Source organism: Cavia porcellus, unplaced genomic scaffold, assembly GCF_034190915.1.
Source record: "Cavia porcellus strain 051 isolate PalLab524CR breed Dunkin Hartley unplaced genomic scaffold, mCavPor4.1 scaffold_26, whole genome shotgun sequence".
NCBI classification, from domain to species: domain Eukaryota; kingdom Metazoa; phylum Chordata; class Mammalia; order Rodentia; family Caviidae; genus Cavia; species Cavia porcellus.
In genome coordinates, this window is record NW_026947509.1 from 29,064,540 (window position 1) to 29,086,371 (window position 21,832).

Below are 21,832 nucleotides of genomic sequence, written 5' to 3' on the forward strand. Positions count from 1 at the left end.
AATTCAGAGCAGCGGCCTGGTGCTTGGCATGCGGGGCCCTGGGCTCTGTGCCCGGCACTATGATAGAAAAATAACTAGAAACTGGAGGCTTAAAAACACAAAAGTCTCGCTCCTTTCTAGAAGAATCAGCAGACAAGGGAACCCAGGGGAAAGAACATGGAAGGAACAATCGTGCCCACTTCACTCAAAGCTGAAGGGGTCAGCTCAGGAGCTGACCTCAAACCCCAGGGGCTCAGGCTCACCAGGCCCTGCCCCTCCCAGGTGCACACCTGGGCCAGGACCCCTGGCCCCCAAGAGCTTCTTAGGAAGCAGTGTTGTATGTCGTTAAGAGAAGCTCTGCTCTCTAAAGATTTAGAATTGGTGCTCAGCTCCCAGATCTGCCCCAGGAAGTCCCCCATCACAGCGCCAGTGGACAAATCTGCTCCTCCCAAAAAGGCAAAACTGAGCTGAGCTGTATTCCAGGCACCACTATTCAGCAGCCCTGGGCATTTCAAGGTGCTCAGGCAAGCAGACACCACACTCTTTAGGAATGTTCCCGTGAAAAAACTCATTACCATGAAGGACATGCTGCCACGGATACCTTCAAAGTCCTCCCTCGCACTGACCAGACTCTTCCCATCATCTCAGCCACTTTCTGAAGCAGCTCTGGAGTCCTCTTCTCTGAGTGTCTTTATGAGGCATGATCAAGGCTATGGTGAAAAACGTTGCCTCGTGCCCCTCTGTGCACAGCAATGGCAGTGCTCTTGCCTATCTTATTCTTCAGACCTGGCCCTGTGCAACTTGTGGCTCCTTCCCAAAGTCAAAATGACCAGAAAAGGAAAATGTTTTGAATTAACTCAGGACATCAAAGCAGCTAGGATAGCTTGACTGAAGACATTCAGGAGACAGGATTTCAGAGCTGCAATGGGATAGACAGCTAGTGTGCTGACCACAGGCTTGACCATGGCCTGGCTTGGTCTTCAGCAACTTCAGAGACTTCCTGGCCAGCCATGCTGGCCCAGGGGTGGGCATGGGAGGAAGGGGCACTGCAGAAAACGTGCAAGCGACTAAACTCCCTGCCTTGCTGCAGAGCAGCAGAGTGGCCAGAAGCCCTGACTAGGGAAGGCAGCTGGCACCCCATGGACAGGGGGTCCAAGTGGCTCACAGCATCGTGAGATGATTCTCAGAGCAAGGGGTGCTCACAGGGACCCTGTGTGTGGAGTAGGAGGATGACTCTGAGCCGTGCCCCTACATGTACCACCACAGCCCAGATCTTTGGTCTCCCCTAGAGGATATGAACCCTGAGTCTCCCCAGGTGCTTGAGTCAAGGTCAGGCCAGGTCAGGCCCCTATAGGAACTGGCGGGCCTTGGAGAGGGGGAGCAGGAAGATCCTGTGTCTGCTGTGATGAACACAAAATCTCTTCTCTCCCAACTACACCTATGGAATCTTCCTGTCTCTTGCAAGATGCATTGCAATGATTTTTTAAAAATTGTGGTCTCACTTTTCTTTAGCTGGGTGTTTCAGCCCTTGACAGCATAGCTGCAGAGAGGCTATACCAACTGACCCCATTTCCAGCGTGGTGTGCAGACCCCATGGCAGTGTCCTCACCCCACTGGACTTGGTCACAAGTCATGGTCACAGACAGCCATGGGAGCAGGGTCTTGGAATTGAATCTGAGCAGTCATTGTCATTCTTGGTGAAATGCGTGCATTTGGCGTTATCTACCGAAAAAACAGATTCCAAATTCAAAAGGCGAGCACAAGTTCACCTGGGAAAAAGATCAGTCGGGCTGCTACCTGCATTATGTCAGAGTCCGACAGCCAGGGTGAAAAGTGACCCACATCCCTCCTGTCTCTGACATGCACCAGGACTGGGACGGGTCCACCGATTCCCACGGTCCCCGTGAGCTCTGGGCCTGCTGGAGCAGGCAGCCGTTGCTGGTTGTTTTTCCATGTCTGCTCCAGATCTGAGAACTGTAGAAGGCAGTGAGAGTGACAGGGAGCCCAGGGAGCAAGATGCAGGCTGACAAAGGGGTCTGGACACAGCGTCTACAAAAGACCACAAGCCGCTCTCCTCCTCCTAAAATCCCAGGCTATGCCCACTGTCTTGGCCTCCTGTGCACACCTGAGCATAGTCCTGTTGCATTACAGACTTTATTAAATACAAGATTTGGGAAAGAAAGGGCGCACCTACAGTGATTTGTGATTCCAAAGAGCCTCTGTGTAATCAGAGCTATTCATTCTGAACCATCTCCTGTCAAGTCCCCAGCTGAGAGCCTCCCCACACCCCACAGGTGACCCCTGTGGCTCACACAGCACATGGAGGTGGTGTGCAGTTTTTGTTTTTGCCAGTGGCATCTTTTTGCTTCATCATAGGATCCAGTCAGAGACTTCTGTCACGTTGAAGAGTGTGTTTAAAAATCTATGTTCACATAGGAAGCAGAAGAGGTGGGGGAGGTAGAGAGGAGGAGGGGAAGAGGGCAGGGAAGAGTGAAGCTGTATCACAGCCACGAACCAGCTCCCTCCAGGATTGTGATCACCACGGACTGCAAACACATTTTCATCTTTTGAAACTTTGGAACTGGCCTCTGTCCTAGCTTGGTTTGTTAGTCCTAATGCTTTAAACATTATTTGTTTGGGTGATGGGGGGAGAAGGCATCCTACTAGACAATCATATCATCTGCTGATAGATTTTATCTTTTGCTTTCCAATAGTCCTGTCTCTTGTTTCATTTTCTTGTTTTAGAGAAAAACTTCAAAAGTTCAGAACAACTGTCCTGACTTCCACACAGGTGCCTGGACTGCCTATTTCACTGGGAAGAGGCTGCCACCTACGAAGCAAAGGAAGTGTCTCTGCTACCACTGTGGACAGGAAGGGAGTCCTCAAATGCATCTGCGGTGTCCAGGGAAGTGACTGCATTTTCCTTTTTGACTATTGATGTTAGACTGATACTCGAATTGCATAAATGAGTGAAAGAACACAATTTAAATGCTTTTAACATATATTGCCGTAGTGGGCCAAAATCCAGCAAAGGTATGTAAATGTTCAACTACCTTGTTTTCCATAAATAGATTTTTTTTGCACAAGTTGCCTTATTCTTTTGAAGTACTGCTGGGTTTCTTTTTCCTCTGTTACCTGGAGTTTACCCTAAGTTCCTGGTGAGACAGATGTGGGGTGACAGGTCTTGGTGGAATGCCACGATGAAGCCTCTTGACAGGTCCGCCCCAGTCCCTATCCTGGTGAGTCATCCCAGATGGGGAGCAGTGTCTCCTTACCCTCGCTGCATCCTCAGCTGACCCCGGTGGTGCCTGGTCTTGGGGTGGATGATGCTGGAAAGGAGAGGGAGTTGGCCACACACAAGCTCCAAGCTGATGCCTCTGTCCAAGGCCCTTCCTGGAAGGTGCTGGCGCCACTTCTCCAGGGTTCATGCCCCCCAACATCAAGCTTTTCAGGAGTAAGGAGGGCATCAGCCACCGGGATTCTCCAGTGGCGTCAGACCTGCCTAGCTGCTGACTGCGTTCCATCTTGGAGGTTTGGCTGTCACTGAGAGCCCAGAGGTGAGGGCTCTGGCCTTCGTCATAGGCACGCCCACCCCAGGACGCAGTGGCAGTGAGCCGGCAGGTGCCAATGAGCACAGCTCACTGCAGGCTGCACAGATTTCCTTTCTCCAAGGTCCCTGCCCTTGCAGCCAATAACGAAGGGGCTAAGGACTTAAACCCAGGCCTGGAGCCTCAGGCTCATCCTTCCCTGCACCCCAGGTCCCGCACCCTGGGGTAGATACCAGGGCTCATCAGCAACCTCCTCCCTTGTCCTGTATTTACTTTGTCCCTATTGCATCATAATCTTCTGAAGTCAGCCTTTCCCTGGGGATAGGGCTGTGCTAGTCCAGGAGGCCTTGCCAGGATCTTTGAGGCAACCTTTCCAGGGGAGAGATGTGCAGAGACCCGTGACCTCCGGGAACTTAGCCCAGGGACTGACATCACAGGATCGTCCCGGCCTGATTTACGGTGTTCCTGTGACCTGGCAGGCGCTGGAGTTCATGGCTCTTCCTTGGCTCCATTTGTTTGTAAACCTCAGGCACTGGGAAGCTGGCCTGGCCTAGGTGGTGAGCAGCTCCACCTGGCTCCCAGGCCACGAGCTGCACCCAGCTGCACAAGACCCAATAACGGGTCCCTTCCTTGGGATGCATGCCTGGCATCACATCCTCTTCCCAGCTTCCTCTTTGCTGTTTCACTAGATCCCCATACACAGAGGGGCCAGGGGTTCACCCACCCCCCAAGGGACGGCTGAAGGTCTCAGAAGCAACCTTCTCCTTGGCTAACGACCTGCGACCACACCTTCCATATTTCTACAGTTGGCGCTTCTTGAAGGGAGAAATGTCCATCATGTCCTACTGCAGAGCAAAAAACACAAATGCCATCTGGGGTGGCCTGAGACAGCGATGGTCCCCACATGGCCAACTCTTCAGTAAGTGCTAGCTCGGCAGGAGAGCCAAAGGTGGCCCTGTGTCTCTTCAACATCCTTTCCTGAGCCCTCGATGGTGAAAGAAAAATTAGTTCCTTTAAGATGGGCTTTCTTTGTCCATCTTCCAAGTCCTCTGGTCAGCTTCTTCCTAGATCATCGGTATTTGTGCTCCTTCTGCATTCTATGGGACTTTTCTAGCATCCCAAGGATGAGGATGGTGACCCACATCTAGGGTCCAGTGTGGAGGGAGACCCCCAAATCCAGAACCTTGGATATGAGGCTCCTTCCCACTTGGAGGGCAGGTGAATAGAATGCTCCCACAGGCAAAGGAAGTGAGGGGCAGACACGTAGGGTCCCAGCAGATGCCCCCTAGGTCTCTGGCACCTGGACAGTTGGCTGGACCCATCCTATGAATGTCCATATTTCTGCAGAAGTCTGAAGAAGCCCACAGTGAGGGACAGCTCAGCCCTGCTGGTCCTGAGGATGGAGCTACGGCTCAGAGACATCCCCATGCAGATACTGTGTGCCCACTGCTCAGTGCTGAGACCCAGGGATAACTGCAGTGTGGCATTTCCTAGGACAGGGACACTGTCCAGCCTGGGACAGGTACGGGAGATGAGGACACTGTGTATAAAAAGGTCTGTGAATGAGACAGACCCTCCTCCCAGATGCACTGTGCAGGCCAAGCTGATCTGCAGCCCTTCACCAGTGGGCAGTGGGCTCCAAATAAGAGGCAGGAGTCTGAGGAGACCAACACCAGCAGCTGCTGTCACCTTGAGGCCTGTGGGTGGGGAGAGGGATCCAGGAAGAACAGGAAGAAAAATCTCGGGTGCGGGGGAAGAAATGGGGCTTGGGGAAAGGGGAGGTAGATATATGTGATGGTGACTACTTGGGGTGTCCCTGAGGGGGGGAACACGAGTCAAGAGCTAAAGACAGTGAGGTGCCCTGCCCAGAGGAAGGCTGGGGGCCAGGAGCCAGCAGTGGCGGCAAGAAGTCCCAGGTGAAGGAGGGACCATGAGCTTGAGTCCCAGGAGGCACAGGAGGCACAGGAGGCCTGGGTGCTGCAGGAGCCGAGGGAACTGTGGACATGCCGGCTGTTCTCAGGGCACATCCTGACCCCAGTGTCCCCACAGACCTTGCCAGACAGCGTCTTCTGTGCTGAGCACATGCCCCTGTACATTTGGGAGCCCCTGCCCCGAGCCTGGAGGCACCAAGCTGGGACACAGGGACAGAGGCAGCAATGACCACTGACTGTCCCCAGAAGGTCTGATGCATGGGCCCGTTGGGATGGCCTGGATATCTCTGCACCCAGGTCCAGCTTACAGGAGCTGCGGTTACCCTCATCTTCCACCCCTGTCTGCACACCCAACTTGAGAACAAGGATGTTGCTGTGCATTGGTTCCAAACTGCAGGTAGCTCACTGGTCCAGATGCACCCAGCAAAAACCACCCTCTTGCAGGTCTCCCCAGCTGGCGTCTTGGAGGATGTAACCTTCAAGGAAAGCAGGGGAATGGGGCCGGAGACTGAGTCCACGGAGGAGGGATGAGGCCAGGGCAAGGCTGCCTTTGTAAATGATGACAAAGTCCACCCAGGCAGGGCCAATCACCTGGGAGCTCAGTGGCCAGCCAGGGATGGCACAGCCCAGACATCTTGGCTCATTCCTCATGCATTACTAAGTTCAGAAAAGAAAAATCCAATTTCTTCAAAACTGGACTTTCTGCTGCCGGCATTTTAACTTCACAAGCAGTATTCTTCTTAGGCTCCACATTAGTGGGTCTTACAATGTCCAGCTGAGTTACTTAACAATTTTTTGCAAAAGAATTGATATCATGGTTACAGGTAGAGGCCAAGGAGGTGTCACGGCATCTGAGGCTTCTATGATGAGCAGCTGGACCTGGGAAATGACATGTGTTGTGGCTGGGGGACGTGCTCCCTCCTGGATCCTGTCCCGTCCATTCTTGTCCCCACTCATCCATCCCCTCTGAAGTTGCCTGCCTTGTTCTCTCTTGCTTCCTGGGGAGCCCAGGAAGCTGTCCTGGCCTGGCTCATTTTGACAACTGCCCCAACTGCCTTCCCTGGAAACCAGTCCGCCTGCCTTTTCATGCAGTACTGTGGGCAGTTTGTGCACCTTCATAGGAAAAATGTCTCTTCCAGGGGCTGGGGATTTAGCTCAGCAGCATAAGTGCCTGCCTTGCAAGCAGGCAGTCATGAGTTCGATCCCTGGTACCGATAAAAATGAAAAAGACAAAAAAAAAATGTCTCTTTCAGCTCTCAGTCTATTAGCTTCATCCTGGCTGCCTGATTTTGGTTCAGTGGTCGGGGTTCAGTTTGCATCTGGAATCGATCTTATCAGGCACTCGGCTGGCTGGGTCCTCTCCTGCCCCAGCTGCCTCTCACACTGCCTGCATCCCTGGATGCACAGGCATGTGACATCCAACACTGTGCTTCCTGTGCGTCTAATTTTGTTTTTGCTGCCTGTCTTTCATGAGACACCCCAGTTGTCCTTTTTGAAAAGCTCAAGTTCCATCTCTGTGGCCCTGTGACCTCTCTTCTCCTGGGGACCCCTCATGGCAATGGTACTGATCCAGTCCTCTGCCTGCAGCTTTGCACGAGTCAACACCTTCCTCTCTGAGGACTCCTCCCTGGCCTCAGCTATTGCAAGGATAGTGGGACACACCTGGGGCAGGAGGACACCTGCTGCAGCCCCGGCTAGAGAAGGGCAGGTCCCTGCAGAGCCCCTTCTATGCTAATGCTGTGCCCAATGCACACTGCCTCCCCTGGAAGCCCCCAGAGCCACAGCAGGAAGCCCACCACTGAGAGGTGGACTGAGAGGCCCCCAGGGTCTGGGCTGGAGGGACCTCATCTCCACTGGTCCCAGCACTGTCAAGGTGGTGACTTGGGAATGCTGGCATTGTTCTGGACCACAGATTCCCTGGGGATTTCATCACATGCCACCCATTCTCTCCGTTAGTCATTGGTCCTTAGGTGGGCAGAGCCTCCTTGCAGCTGGGCCCTGGGATGACTCCACTGGCCTCATCTCTGACCCAAGGGTCATGTGCAGCACACACCTGTCACCCAGCCGAGTAGGGACACGGCTGACCCTGAGGCACACTTGTGCTTATAGCTCTGTGCTGCCAGCCTGTGCAGAGCATTCAGGCAGGCATGCTGCCCTCTGCGAAGGGTGCCAGTGTGGCTCCCCTCTTCTCACTCCCCTTCTCCCCAGTGTCTCCCCTGCAAGGCTGGACTGCACGCCCTCTCTCCTTTTCTCTCTCTATCTCTCTCTCTCTCTCTCTCTCTCTCTCTCTCTCTCTCTCTCTCCTGAAGTTTTGGGGTTATGACCCCTCCCATTCTGCAGCCCTCTGCTCTCCAACACTCCTGGTTTCCAGAGAGCAGACCCAGCCCAGAAGAAGAGGCCAGGGTTCTTCAGTTCTCAGCATACACAAGGTCTCCTGGCTGCCTGGAGCGCCCCCTATGGAGGCAGCCAGGAGCTGTAAATCACAGAGCCTTTCCTGTCCCCGAGAAAACAGACTGCTGTGTCCCAGACATGAAACAGTTTCCTTGTGTACTTGGTAGAGAAGGCGAAGGTCCCCTGTGATCCCTGCCCATGAATTCTCATGTCCCAAGCATGCCCATGTACAATGACATGCTGGGTGTGGCTGAGACGGGTCCCAAAGGCTCAAGATGCATCTCAAGGGGATGCATGAGGAGTGGGGAAGGGGGCTGTCTGGAGGAATGCACCGGGAGGAGGTCAGGAGAGGTCTTCCAGCCACCGAGAGCAGTGCAGACACAGACTATCAAAAAGCCATGTTTCAGAGACAAGCATTTGACTTTCTTCATTCTCTGCCCTGTTTCTTCCAGGCACTGCTGCATGCCCGACCTGAATCCAGGCCAGCACAGTGTAACAGAGCTGAGTGGGCTCCTGGCCTGGGGCTCACCCTGATCAGAGGTGCTGCCGGGGCTGTGCCGTGTGGGCAGTTGTCCTGCTGGGGGTGGGATCAGTTAAAGGAACAGACCTGGGCAGCATCCCATCAACAGTTGAAGGACACATCTGATTGCTGCTTGGACAGACTCCCCTGGGAGACACCATAACTGGTGTCCCTGGCTGCAGAGTCCAGAAGGAGACTGGGGACAGTCAATCTGGGGAGACTGGAAATGTCTCACTACTGCGAGTGGCACTTTGCTCTTCCTTCCTGGACCCTGAACCCTGAAAGCTTCACCTACAATGTCTGCTTGGGTGGGTCTCCTGGGGCCAAGAGACGGCCAGACCGGGAATTGAGGCTGGGACTGGAGCAGCAACCTGCCCATTTCTGGACCTGGGGTTCCTGTGCCTGAGCTAAGTCCTACCCTGTCTGCCAAGATGGATGCCAACCCAGGTCCCAGGAGACAATGAGCCAGGCCACTTGGAAGCAGTTAGCAAGTGTTCAGGAAAGGCCAGCAGAGGCTGTGCTGGGGTCCAGGTCTGATGTTGGACCCTTGGGAGCTCCCTCAGTGCTATGCCTGGAGCCGGCTGTCCTTTAAGTCAGAACCGACCCAGACCACAGGTCCCACCTGTGAGCCTACCCCGTCACAGAGGTGGGGGGGAGGCGGAGGAGCACATGCACAAGGAAGGGGACATTCAGGTGGTGAGGCTCACCCAGAAGGACTCCCCTCAGGTGCACAGACCCAGGCAAGTGAACCTGGGGCAGTGCCTCCCCAGAGCACCCCACAACCCGGATCAGTCTCCAAAGTCCTGCCTCCTACCCGGTCACCCTCCTGGTGGACCAGGCCCTCGGGCGTCCATTCAAGCTTTGTTTATTTGCTCAGCCGAAGACAAAAAGTCCTGCTCTGAGTCACCCGGCTCCCACTGGGCTCTGACTCACTCACGCAGAAGGCCCGAGGTGGGACGGATCTCCACTCCCCAACGTTTCCCCAGTAAGATGCATCTGTGGTTTACAGCTGCAGATTAGTGGGAGTGTGGCGTCACAGTGCAGCCCCGAGAAGGGGACTCAGCGCTCCCCGGAGCTCCTCCAACCATGGTCACCTCCCACCTCCTGAGGGAAAATGTGTCAGTCCTCGCTCAAGGATGCTCTGGCTCTGGTCACCAGGTAAGGGTGGACCCAAGGTGTGTCAGAAGTTTGTATCCAGTGTGTACCAGAGAGCCAGAGAGGACGGGGCTAAGAACTGGATGAGGCTAGGAATCTGTGAAGGAATGGGTCCTGCCTCGGGGTCCTTCCCCGAGGAAGCTGTGAATGGCCAGGTCCTGGGTCCTGAAGAATGGGGGACACTGTGTGGCAGGGGACAAGGAGGTGCTGCTGGGTGCTGACTGACGACACCAACTCCAGATCCCAAGGATCCTTTAAGTCAGAACCTACCCGGACCACAGAAGGAGCCAGCACTGACTCCCGCAGCAAGGAAGGGCAGGCTCTCTCCTCCAGGACTAAGCTGCAGCCTCTTCTCCGGCCGAGTTAGGGGAGCAATCGGTGAACCAGCTGCACTTTCCCCTTGTGTTTCCATAAATTGGGAGTGCTTAAGTGATTAAGACCTCATATCCCCAAATATTGAGAAGGATTAGAGCAGAGACAGGCGAAGACGCTGACTGACTGACACCTATGTGGACAGACGAGCGGACCAGAAGTGACAGGACTTCAGCCCTGCAAGGGAGCCCAGCACAGAACAGCTTTGCAGATGACAGAAGCGCAAGGCCCATGGACTTGGTTGGCACCCTGGGGACCAGGCTGGGGGTGCTGAGGGATCCATTATCCTGACACTGTGTAAGGCCGGGGACTGTGTAAGCGCTGTGTAAGGCCGGGGACTGAGTCTGGAGTTGTTCCTGGCAGAAGACAGGAAAGCAGACCTCACAAAGCTCTTCCTCCTTGATGGACCGATGGGCATAAACATGTCCAAGGGCTGGGATCAAGCGGGGCCTCAGACATGCCAAGCCAGCACACTGCCACCAGCTGCCTCTCTGTGGCCGAGGTAGATAGTGACACTGAGTTCAAGGTTAGGGAGGGCTCTTCCTCTGGGCAGCAGCTGGGCTGTGAGCACATTTGAAGAAGGGCCTAGGGATGCCCCCTCTGCAGGAAGGGCTGGCTGTATGCATCCCCCTGTCTTTAACCTCCACCTTTGTTTCCCCAAATTGCAAAAGCCATGCAAAATGCTTGTTTAAAAAAACCTTTAGAATACAGTATTCTCACATCCCTGGATTTCCCTTTTTGAGGTCTTGATTTCTGCAGTCAGCCACATTCCAAAGACTTCAGTACTCTGTGAAGTGGGAAGAGATGGAGGGAGGGAAGGAGGGCAGAGAGGGAGGGGAGGGAAGGGGGCAGCCCCATCACATAACTTCCATTGCAGTCCATCCTTATCCCCATTCCATTTCGTTACTGTGCACTGGATCCTGGACACAGGAGAACACAGCACACAGGGCTCCTCACTGTCTGCAGGGAAGGCCCCCCAGGGTGGGGATGGGCTTGGGGTGCAAAGGAAAGCATCAAGAAAGAAGGAACCGCCCCCCAACACTTCTACCTCCACACAGGCCCTTTGGCTGTGATCTCCGGACTACACCCCCATCCATGGGCACACTGTGATTCTTTTTGTTTGTTTTTGAGACAGGATCCCACTCTGTAGCCCAGGCCGACCTCAGACTCACAGCGATTTTCCTGCCTCAGCCTCCTAAGTCCTGGAGTTATAGGTGTGCACCACCACACCGAGCTTGGATTTTCCAGCCTGGTCACGTGCTTTCCGAGCTGCGCCCCTTCCCTCATATCACCCGCAGTCTCTCACAGCAAACAGTTTGCTGACTGGGCTTCATGAGAGGTGGCTTGCACTGGGATAGCCCGAGGGGGAGCTCCATGGGCTTCCCGAGATGCTCAGACTTCCTATCAGGGGAACAGAAATGAATCCCTGTGCCGCCGGGCCAAAGGGAAGTCCTAGAAGGGAGACTGTGTGTCCCTTAAGATTTCCCATGGAAAGCCTCTTTCACCTAGATCACCGAAACCATTTTAGGAAACTCAGTTCCTCTCCTACCGGGAGGGGTGAGACGGCTCGCTCTACCCCACCATGCTCAGTACCGGGGACCGTGGCAGCCTCCGGTGTAATTTTCTGTTGTTGAAGTTAAACATTGTTTGTTTGTTTACTGGCAAACTGAATTTCTTTCATGAATTCTGCTGTGCCGCATATTTTCTATTGTCTAGTGATTTTTTGCAAAAAAATCTTTTCAAGACCCTTTCTCTTGCAAGTATACTGGCCCACTGTAAAATAGGCTGTAAATACTTTCTTCATTTAAAATTTTGCTTTTTTTTTTTGGTGCAGACAAGCTTAAAATCCTAATTTGGTTGAAGTTCTTGTTTTCCTTATGGCTGTGCTTGCTCATCTTAGTATGACTGGCTTGAGGAACCAGAAGCACCCACAGAACTGGGAAATACCACCTCAGTTCTCAGACTGTGCCCTGCAGGGCACTGTCATGGTGTGGCCACAGTTATAGCCACCATCTCCACTGGACAGAGACCCAGGCTTCACAGGGACACAACTAACGCAGCTCTCAGAGGTTCCCTGGATCCTCTCTTTTACTTCCTGGTGTGAGGCAGAAGCCAAGCGGGTGACTGTGTGGACCCAAGGTGAGAAACACAGCACAGCAAAGGGACACCTGTACCACAAGCCCAAAGGTGCCAAGCCAGTCGCATCACAGGCAGGAGAGTCCCAGGATGGACCTGTCTACCCCTGTCCCCTCTTCCGGTGGGCGGGTAAACAGTGTAGACCCCAAAAACACAGCCTCTGGTTAAGCACTGGGGCAGAAGTGGCCAGCAGGAAGAGCGGTATCCCTGTGCCACACTTGGCGTCACTCTGAAGCTGTGGGGAGCCGCCTAGCAGGGCCGAAGCAGGCCAGAACAGGGTGGATTTATAGGGTAAGCTGGGTTCTTTGTCAAGGAGGCAGTGCTGCTTCACAAGAGGTAGCCAGAGCTGCATCTTCCATCTTCACCCAGAGTCCACCCCATCTCGCTGTCCTTGCCTCCAGGGACACCTCCCCCATGGGTGAGCGGCAGAGGCCTGAGCTCAGTGGGCAGCTCTCCCTAGCGCTCAGCGACACTCCTTGGTGAGTTTCTTCCGGGGTAGCTCTGAGGTCTGCTAACCCTCCAGTTTGGATTCTCCAAATCCAAACAACCATTGGGCCCAAAGCCCTCTCAGGTTTCCAGAAACATCCCAACACGTACTTACACGACTCCACTGCAGGAATGGTGTCTGAAAATCTAGAGGACCGCACCGTGATGGGAGAAGCACTCAGCCTCCCCCTGCATCCTCCTGGAAGGAGGCTGAGACCATGTCCCAAGAACACAAGGGGGTCGGGACTTGGAAAGGCCTAACAGACCAGGGAAGGAAAGACAAAAAGAGGAAAGAACACCCATGCCACGGCCGTGAGAGACATAGTGCTGGGCTCCTGGTGGCCCTGGCTTCTAGAGACAGCGCCCAGACACAAAAATGATGGGCGTCTCTAGGCTGGGGATGACACCAACCTGTGAGGGTCTCTGAGCCTGGGGCAGCCTCGAGCACCCCAATCAGAGGGATCAGGCCTGGCTGTGCAGAGCCCAATGCTGGATGTGCTGTGGTGCCACGCACCACCCGTACTTGTGAGGCGCCACTCCCAGTCCCCTCCTGCTGACCCCATCCTCTGACCGGCCTTCTGCCCCTGTGCGGTTTGCCCAAGTCAGAGGTCTCCTACCAGTGAACCTGTGAGATGCAATCTTTCCCATCTGGCTGCCTGAACTCTGCGCTGTTCCCACCACACGGCACACATCCGCAGCTCATTCCTCTCCCAGCTGCATGGCATTCCCAGCTCCTCCTCCCTGAGGTGAAGAGCATCCCGGGCAGTGTCTCCGCCTCCGGCTATTGTGAGCAGGGCTGCACAGGTGCTGGGCACCCGGGTATGTTGGATCACCTCTTTTCTAAAATCTGGCACTGAGCTGGCTCTTAGAATTCTAGGAGCTGAGAGGTAACAGAAACGCTATCATTCTACAGTTGGGGAAACTGAGGCCTGGCCTGTGTAGGGCCATACAGGGTCCCTTGGGCTGAGCACAAGAAGACGCTTTCTACCAGGTCTGATCACAGTGAATCCCGCTCCAGATGGCAGCCCAGACACAGGACAACAGGACTTGCCCGACAGAGTCCCCTGGGAACCCGCCCGCCTCCCACAAAGCGACAGCTTTGGGTTTCTTTCTAATTAAAATTTCCTAAATTAGAAAACCAGCACATCAGAGAAGTTCACTAAGGGAAACAATCACACATGATTTATTCTGGAAACAGTGACTTAAATTAATTGTAAAACCCATCGCAGGGAATCAGGCTGATCTGTGTGGTCGCAAGTGTCAAGACGCCCCACGAAGCAGGCCCTCCATTCCAGGCTGCGAGGATGGCGGCCGGCAGCCGGACGTGCTGAGAACACTAGTTCTGCTTGGTCTCCTCCCTCTCTCCCCCTCCTTCTGGCCAGAAAGAGTGAAATTATGTAATTAACACTCGACAGTGCTACAGGCTTCAGAGAAATGCAGCACAAGCCTGCTGTCTGCAACAGGCCCAGAGGACCCGGAAGGGCTGCTCTGCCAGCTGGCGGGCATTCATCTCACCTGCCCAGGCTCCATAGTCTGGCCTGGGGGCACCGCAGATGGCAATACGCTGGTTTGGCTCTGAGACCCTGGGTAGTAGCCAGGCGTGCTCTTCCCCTGAAAGTGGCTATCTTGGGGTGCGCAGGGTGGCTTTTGCGGTGGTTACATCTCCAGCTGCCCCAATTTACCTCATTCCCATTCGCCCTGCTAGGCTCTCAGGGATACTTTGCCCCAGGGGCTCCAGGCAGTGGAAAGCCACTTGCAAGCAGCCCATGGTGTCCTACTTTCTGCCCCCTCCACTGTCACGAGAGGTCCCCACAGTCACATGAGGTGCCTTTCCGGGAAGCCCGGGCCCTGCTGCCCCAGATGTCTCTGGAGCAACAGGCAGCAGCCCTGCCCTGGGCCCCCTGGTATCTGAAGTGCTGTGACCATGGCAGGTCTTGGGAGGCAGAACCCTGACTAGGAAGATGGGTACCTAGAGGCAGACAGTAGGTGGGGACCCTAGATGTCCACCTGCGATATTATGGCAGTGGCTCCGAGGCGCCCACTGGATCTCTGGTGCTGTTGTTCTGGGCCAGCAGGTGGGTGCTTGGCCTTCTGGGAGTCTGAGGGTCTCTGAGAGCAGAGGTGACAGGACTCTTGCCACTAGCCCTGGAGGAAGCCCTGGAGGAGCACTGGCCCACAGAGCCTAAAGTCAGTTTTTTCACTGAGGCCCAAATCCTCCCCCATGCCCAGTTCCTTGTGGAATTCTGGGTCACTTTTCCTGCTTACACCCCAATTTTCTCTTTCATCTTGTCATTCCTGAAAAGGCCACTGGAAACCATGTATGGCAGATGAGTGTACACAGAGTTGCTGAGGACACACAAGGACGCGAGATTGCACGAGACCCTGAAATTTCTTGAGCTTGACCAAGTTTGAAGTGAAATAAGGCAGAAAAGAAGACGGTGTAACAACCCACCCCTGAAATGAATTAGAGACTTGAGTGATGGCGCTCATTATCTCACTGACATTTAAGCAGAGGATAATCTCTAGTCTCAAAAAGTAGTCTGAAAGAGAGCTCTGGGATTGGCAGTCATGTGACAAGCAGCAAGACACCCTTAACGCCATCCTTAATGTGCAGGCCACTTGCATGGTCGGGGGCTGGGTGCTGCCCCTTGGAGCCACATGACTCTCAGCCCCAGCCCAGATGCACCATCTGGCAGGGTCACACCTGGGCCCCATGCAGTTCTGGGATAGGTGAAGCAAGTCATTTTGCAGGAGAGAAATAGACAAAAAGCAGACACATTGGGATTCTTAATACACAGACGTCAGTTCGGGGTGGGTTTTTTTTTTTTTTCCCTAGGAGCAATGAAACTTTTTTCTAGAAAACAGTAAAGATGGCTGATGTTAAAGGAGCACAGGGCACAGGTGTGAGGGGGTGGGTCCACTCGGGGCTTCTGGGGAGAGCTCGCCTGGGGCCGACGGTGGGGTTCTCCCCTGCGCGACTGGAGGGGTGTGGGCTTCTTGCTTTTCCTCTGCCTCACTTACACCTCAGTCAGTAATTTTTAAAAAGATGATTCCCAGCTAAAGAATAATAAATATGAAGTGTGTGCTGGGCTGAGGCGGGGGGGGGGGGGGTGAGGGAGTTCCTGGAGAACTGCTCGGCGGATAGAAAAACCCTGAAATGATAACATCTCTCAGTCTTGAGTCCCTATCTGTGCATACGAGGAAGAAAGAGGGAAATCAAACGCGGGCCTCTTCCGAGGGTCTGAAAGTGCAAGAGGATGGATGTAGGCTGCAGCTTGGAATTATTTAATTTCAGAGAAATTAACCCTCAGTGAAGCCCCTATCCATGTCTCAACCCCAATTATATAAACAGAGACAAATTGATACTCAATTTGAGAAAGAAAATAATGTCTTTTGTCTCCCTCTTCCTTCCCAATTTGTAGTAATTTAGGCATTTCCCAAAGAAATAACAATGGCCTTATTATTTATTTATCAAGACAAAACAGCTTCCTTAAGAATGGGATTTAAAATCCACACAGGCTTCTCAGAAGCAACCCAGTGAGTACAGACTTCGAAAAACCTGCAGGCAGCCGACCTCTGCGCCTGACTTGCGGAGATTCTGTGTGGATCTGTGCCTGACTTGCGGAGCAAACGTTAGGCAGGAGACATTTTTCCTCTCCGAGCCCAGGAAGTCCACAGGGCAGCTAGCTTTTAATATCTGAGTCCTCTGCACACCCTTCAAACAACACAATCTACCAAGAGAACAAGAATATTCTGTCTAGATCCTGGGATAGGAAGAAATCGCTGCCCGCTTGTGTTCTGACTTTCAGAACATGAAACCAAAGCGGAACACAAAGAAACCCACCCTGGCAGCTGCGGCGGAGCCTGCGAGCCCTCGAGCCCTGGGCTGTTTTCTTCCAGGAGTTTGTTTATGTTACAAGTTCCCCTCCTCCCCGGTGGGGAGCCCCCACCTGCCTCGGAGCAGGCAGAACTCTCTGGAACCATCAGAAATCACAAAGAATGTTGCAGGAAGGCAGGGGCAGCATTTTGTTTGTGCAACAAGAGAAAACAGTGCCAACTGCAAACATCGTGCCTCTTTCCTCTCCCGAAGACAGCAGCAGGGTCTCCTGAGCTCTGCCCTTGCCTCTCCCACTGAGCGGCTCTAGCATGGCCCAGCTGAGACATACCACAAGCCTTGGCCACAGCGCGTGGCTGAACAGTTTGGATACCTCAAAGGGTTAATAAAAATCAAGGTGTTTGTCCAAAATCTTCGTCATCACTCACACCCCAGAGCTGCAGGTCCAGATGCAAACAATCGTGCTATCAAATCAAACCATGACAAGCAGGGATCTAAAAACAAACAGTCCCCAAAACAGTGGGGACTGTTTTTTAAGGCTGCATGTGAGTTGAATGGAGAGGTTTTGCAGTCACTGACTGAGAACAGAGAGCTCCCCGAGTTCATCTTTATCCTTCACTTAAGTGACAGGCAGGGAAGCTGAAGAAGGAGAACTGGCCCCATTTTAAAGACATCGTTAGAACCTAAGAAGCTGCATGAGACTTGGAGAGAAGCGCACATGTCTGCTCTGTCCTGGTCACACAGCACAGGGGAGAACACGAGGCCGGAGGCTGGGCCCTGAGGAACACACTCAGCAGGCACCGTGCCCTGGGCTCTCAAAGCTGCATCTTAGTCATAATCACAGGGTCCACACAGTCTTCTAAACAACGGACTTGTGGGCAGAATCAGACAGATATTCAAAGCATGTCAAACACTGTTGGGTTCAGAACGACTCTATCTTCAAGTAACCACGAAAAATTTCACTCATGTTGGAATACGGTTCCATGCCGTCTCTTTCAATTTCGGGCCCAAGTCTCTCTTTGATGGAACAACTATAAGTAGCAAGGTTATAGCAACATGAAAATATAACTGCGTGCTGCTGCTGGGATAAACTGAGGCACAGCAGGATTTAGAACGTTTCTCATTCTAAAGTAAACATTTGGTTAAGGCACTGCTTAACACAACTAAATCACAGGCAAAAGTTTACTACTGAACTGAAACACAAAATGTGTTCACAAGGTAAAGTTCAAGACCTGGGTCTCCGTCCCTCAGATGACTCCAGATACCAAAACTTCAATCACTATCCCACTCAGTAAATGAGTCCATAAATCATTAGATTTAGAATTTTGCGCACATTTGATAAAAGTCAATGTAGACTTAATATCCTAAATGTAAATGTTTATCAGTTTTGGGTGAATAGTCCTCTAAATTTATTCAAGATGCATTTTCTCCAGCAGTAGAGGAATATATGTATTTCTATTAGAATTGGTGTTTCTATTCTTATATTTCTGAAATGCTACTCTGTTTTATGATTCTAAAGAGTCAGTCCTGATTAATTATATGTTGAGATCCCTCACATTCCGAGAAGTACAATCATGCTTAGGGCATCAGGAAAAAGAAAAATGTGGCTTCTGCTCAAAGTAGATGTTTAGTTTATTATTCTCAGATAAAAGCAGTCCTAATTCCTTATGAAATGTCCTCATTTAGAGATTTAAAACTTTCGTGGAATACCTTTTTATAACTTCTAATTTTGACGAAATTGTAGAGTCTGTGACATTGTCAGGAAACAATATACAAAGATCCCTACTCCCCTTCATTCATTTCCCCTGCAGATCTTATCTTGGCAAAATCTAGAACAGTCTCATAACCAGGAAGGTGACACGGGACCAGCTGCAGGACTTACTCAGACATCACCAGCGCTCCATGTGCCCCTGTGTGTATGTGTGTGCGTGCGCGCGAGCGTGCGTGTGTATATGTGTGTGTGTTTTAGTTCCTTGGAATTTTACCACGTGTGTAAGCTCAGGTGACCACGTGGAATATCTTTTTAAGCAGTTTCTGATTTTAGTGTTTCGTCTTGGCTTCACTTTTGAAAACATCCATGTGTGTAACTCTTAGATCCTGTTCCTTCTTTATAGCTCTCCATTTCTTGGCTACAGTAACTTATCCATCTCTTCTTTGAATTTTATGGTCTCTTTCGTGAACTCTTTGCTAGTGGAGAGCACTGTATTTGGTTTTCTTTCTGCAGCACATTCATCCTTTCCCAGGAAAAGACACAAACATAAACAGACATTCCAGCCTGCATTCACAGGCTTCTTAAAGACACCAGTGAGAATACATTAATATAAATACTGAGCTTAAAAACTGTCATAAAAGTTCAGCCTTTAAAATTGGCTTATTAAAATATTTGTTTTTTTTAAAGCCCAGATTTAAACTCGAGTTATGAGTTATAGAGCTCTGCACAGAATGAGTTTACTTTATGATCTTTTTTGCCAGGCAAAAGGAATCTGGCATCTGCGCCTTCTGTTCAGGATACAGGCAAGTGAGGATGATGAAAATGTGATTTTTTTCAGCTCAGGATCTGTCTGAAAAACAGGCATTTTCAGAAAATCTCAGCGAAGGACTATATTTCTAATGACTTCAAACAGCGGATCGTAAGGTCCTGTCTCTCTCTGTGCCCCCGCTCGCACAGATGGGGAGCACCGCTTCCTTCATTCGAGGCTGGGATATTTAGGACGATAACCACACAGTGGAAGTCACCCCCTCCGCAGCTCTTGGTGATGGGTATTTTACAGCAAAACATTTTCCATATTTGAGGTGGTTCCACTTTCCATTTCACTTCTCACTCGTCAATCAAAGGCTCCACTGAGATTCTGCATCTCCGTTCTTCTTCACGAAGCACTAACTGTAGCGTAGCGATCAGCACACACTTCCAAGAAGTAAGTTTTCAGAAGTAAGGGGAAGCTCATGTGTATTGGATGGTGACGGGGCATACACTTTCTCCTAGGGAACCAGAAGCTCCCAGAAAGGAAAAAAGTGAGTTTGTCAAGTGCAGCCACATACAGGAAATCTCTGCATGCTTAGTGAAGCTAGAAGTCTTCTTCCACTGCAAAACCAGGAGGATGAACATCTAGCAGGGAGTGGTCGCCTTCCCCGACCCCAAGCCAGGGGGCTCTGACCCTGCTCTCTCCTTTCCTGAGTTTTCAATTAGACCAGTCCAGCTGATTGTGCAGACACCTGACTTCTAGGCTAATGAAGAAGACCAGGATAAGCCCAAGAATCAGCCCGGCTCCTCCAGCTCCCGTACTTGTCTCTATGTCAAAAGACAATGTAGGTATTTTTGTTCTGGCCACTCAGCCAGATGCAGCTTTTTCACACATGTGAAAATATTTCACATTAGACATCAAAAGGACACAAAACTTACTGAAATGTCCAGATGTTTCTGCTGATACATATAATTAATGCTGCTTGGAAATGTTACAAATAAATAAACACCGTTTAGCAATACTTCCAAGAAATCAAATTAATTAGGATTGTGTTTATGCTCAAACAGATTAATGAGTTAAAGACAAAGAGAATACAAAGATGTTTACCTAACATGCCTGATTAATAAAACCAAAGCGTTCTAGAGTCAGCGTATCAAACATTCCCATAGTTCTTTTCTTGTAGTGGATATTTATTCAAAGAAACTGGTTTATCTAAACTAGCCATTATATTCAATTATATAAAAATAAATAAGTCCGCATATAGATCACTTGTTCCCCAATTACTGATGTCTGTGAGCTAATATTTTAAGGACTATTTAATCCAAACAAGCTTACAGTTTTTGTTTATTACAGGTATTACATTTTGATTTTATATAACATTTAATTGTGACCATAATTAACTCTGTTCAGTTTTAAAGAGTGCCATCATTTTAAAGTGGATTTTAAGTGTTCCTACTAAATTTTTGCATGAGTGTAATAACTCCAATCATTTTCTGGAGGGCAGTCTCAGCAATAATTCTACTGGCATTTTTCTTGAATAAAGCTCTGTGTGTGTGTGTTTCAGAGATGACATTTCTCATTGGCCTGTCCCTATTCAGATAGTTAAGAGTGTAAATGGAAGTATCTAATGGAGGCTCATAATTTAAGCAGCAAAAAGCAGAATTAATGTATTGTCCTGCTGCAGCACCTAGTGCTCAGCCAATCCAAGCTCTCTTTCCTGGAGAAATAGGCGACCAAGATACTTTCCATCTGTTTTATGACACAGACAAGAGAAGAGTCCTACCAGTTATTGTCAAAATTTCTTTTGTAAAACTGTAAAACGGTCGTTAATTTCAGGGACCACTTCATCAAAAGAATTTTCAGCGATAGGAATAAAAGATTAAAACAGGAGGAAGAACAAATCTCCACCTGGGCCAGATCAACCTAAGGTAGCAACACTCACAGGTCCTATGGACCCACGAGGAATACGCAGGTATGTTTTGGATAAGGATGGGGCCGCTGGAGATTAAATCCTTTCTGCGGGAAGCGGTCTTTAAAAAAAAAAAAAAAGCATCACAGGGTGTAGGAAAACGAAAACATACAGCGTAGGGTTTTTTACGCCACCCTCTGCCCCAGTGACTGCCCAGGATGCGGTGGTAAGGTGGGGGGCAGCAGGACTGGCGCCCGCGGCTGGAACCTGTCTAAGGAAGGGTCTGGAAAGGTGTCCGGGCAGGAGCAACCGACGCGGGATGCCCTGAGCGCTCCTCCGGGGAACCAGCCCTTCCAACCCATCGCGGCTACCTTCTCCTCGCGCCGGCCCGCGCTCACCCCCTCCTTTTCCCGGCACTGTTTCCTAGCCTGGAGCCCTGACTCTGGATGTCGGGTCTCGGCGCCAACGAGGCCCCTGCAGGCTCTCCAAGCTCAGGCTGGACCTGGAAACTCCGGCCCCCGCGTCTACATTGCCTTTATGTGCCTGTGGGCAGCAGCCGGGCCTCCGCGCCTCAGTGTGCTCCTTGCTTGCCTTCTGCATCGGTCTCTGGTCTCCGAGCCCTCAGGCCGGCCGGGTTCCCTGTGCTCCTTGCAAGCACCTATTAGGAGCAGCCCGCGGTAGTGACCTCCCCACCCTCTAAGTGAAGCCGGGCCCCCCCGCCCGCCCGCATCTCTGCCCTCCCTGAGCCGACTAGGGCATCAATGGCCGGGCATTCAGGGCATGAGCCAGGAGCAGCCCTCGCCAGGTCTGCGAGAGCTGCGTGCCTGCAGCCCCCTGGAGGAAGGCGAGGCCACGAGACCAGCACGAGTGGGCCTGGAAGCTACTCAGATTGACCCATAGGTAGCCCATCCTGAGAGGGTCTTCTACCCATACCCCCACCCGGTCGCCCATAGACACCCACGCATCACCGGGAAGGGAATTACGACCTTTCACCTAAACGCGCCCTCCGACCCTGCTGGCTTCCCCGCAGACACCCAAGTCATAAATCTCAAGGGTGCCAGGGGCCTCCATCCATTGCCAGAAGGAAGAGCGTACCCCATCTATGCTG

General features: G+C 51.8%; 1 protein-coding gene across 1 annotated transcript in view; it reads right to left on the reverse strand.

Annotated features, from left to right (window-relative positions):
- Twist2 (twist family bHLH transcription factor 2) overlaps positions 1-21,832 on the reverse strand; it is a 38,550-nt gene that overhangs the window by 15,985 nt on the left and 733 nt on the right. The window lies entirely within an intron of this gene.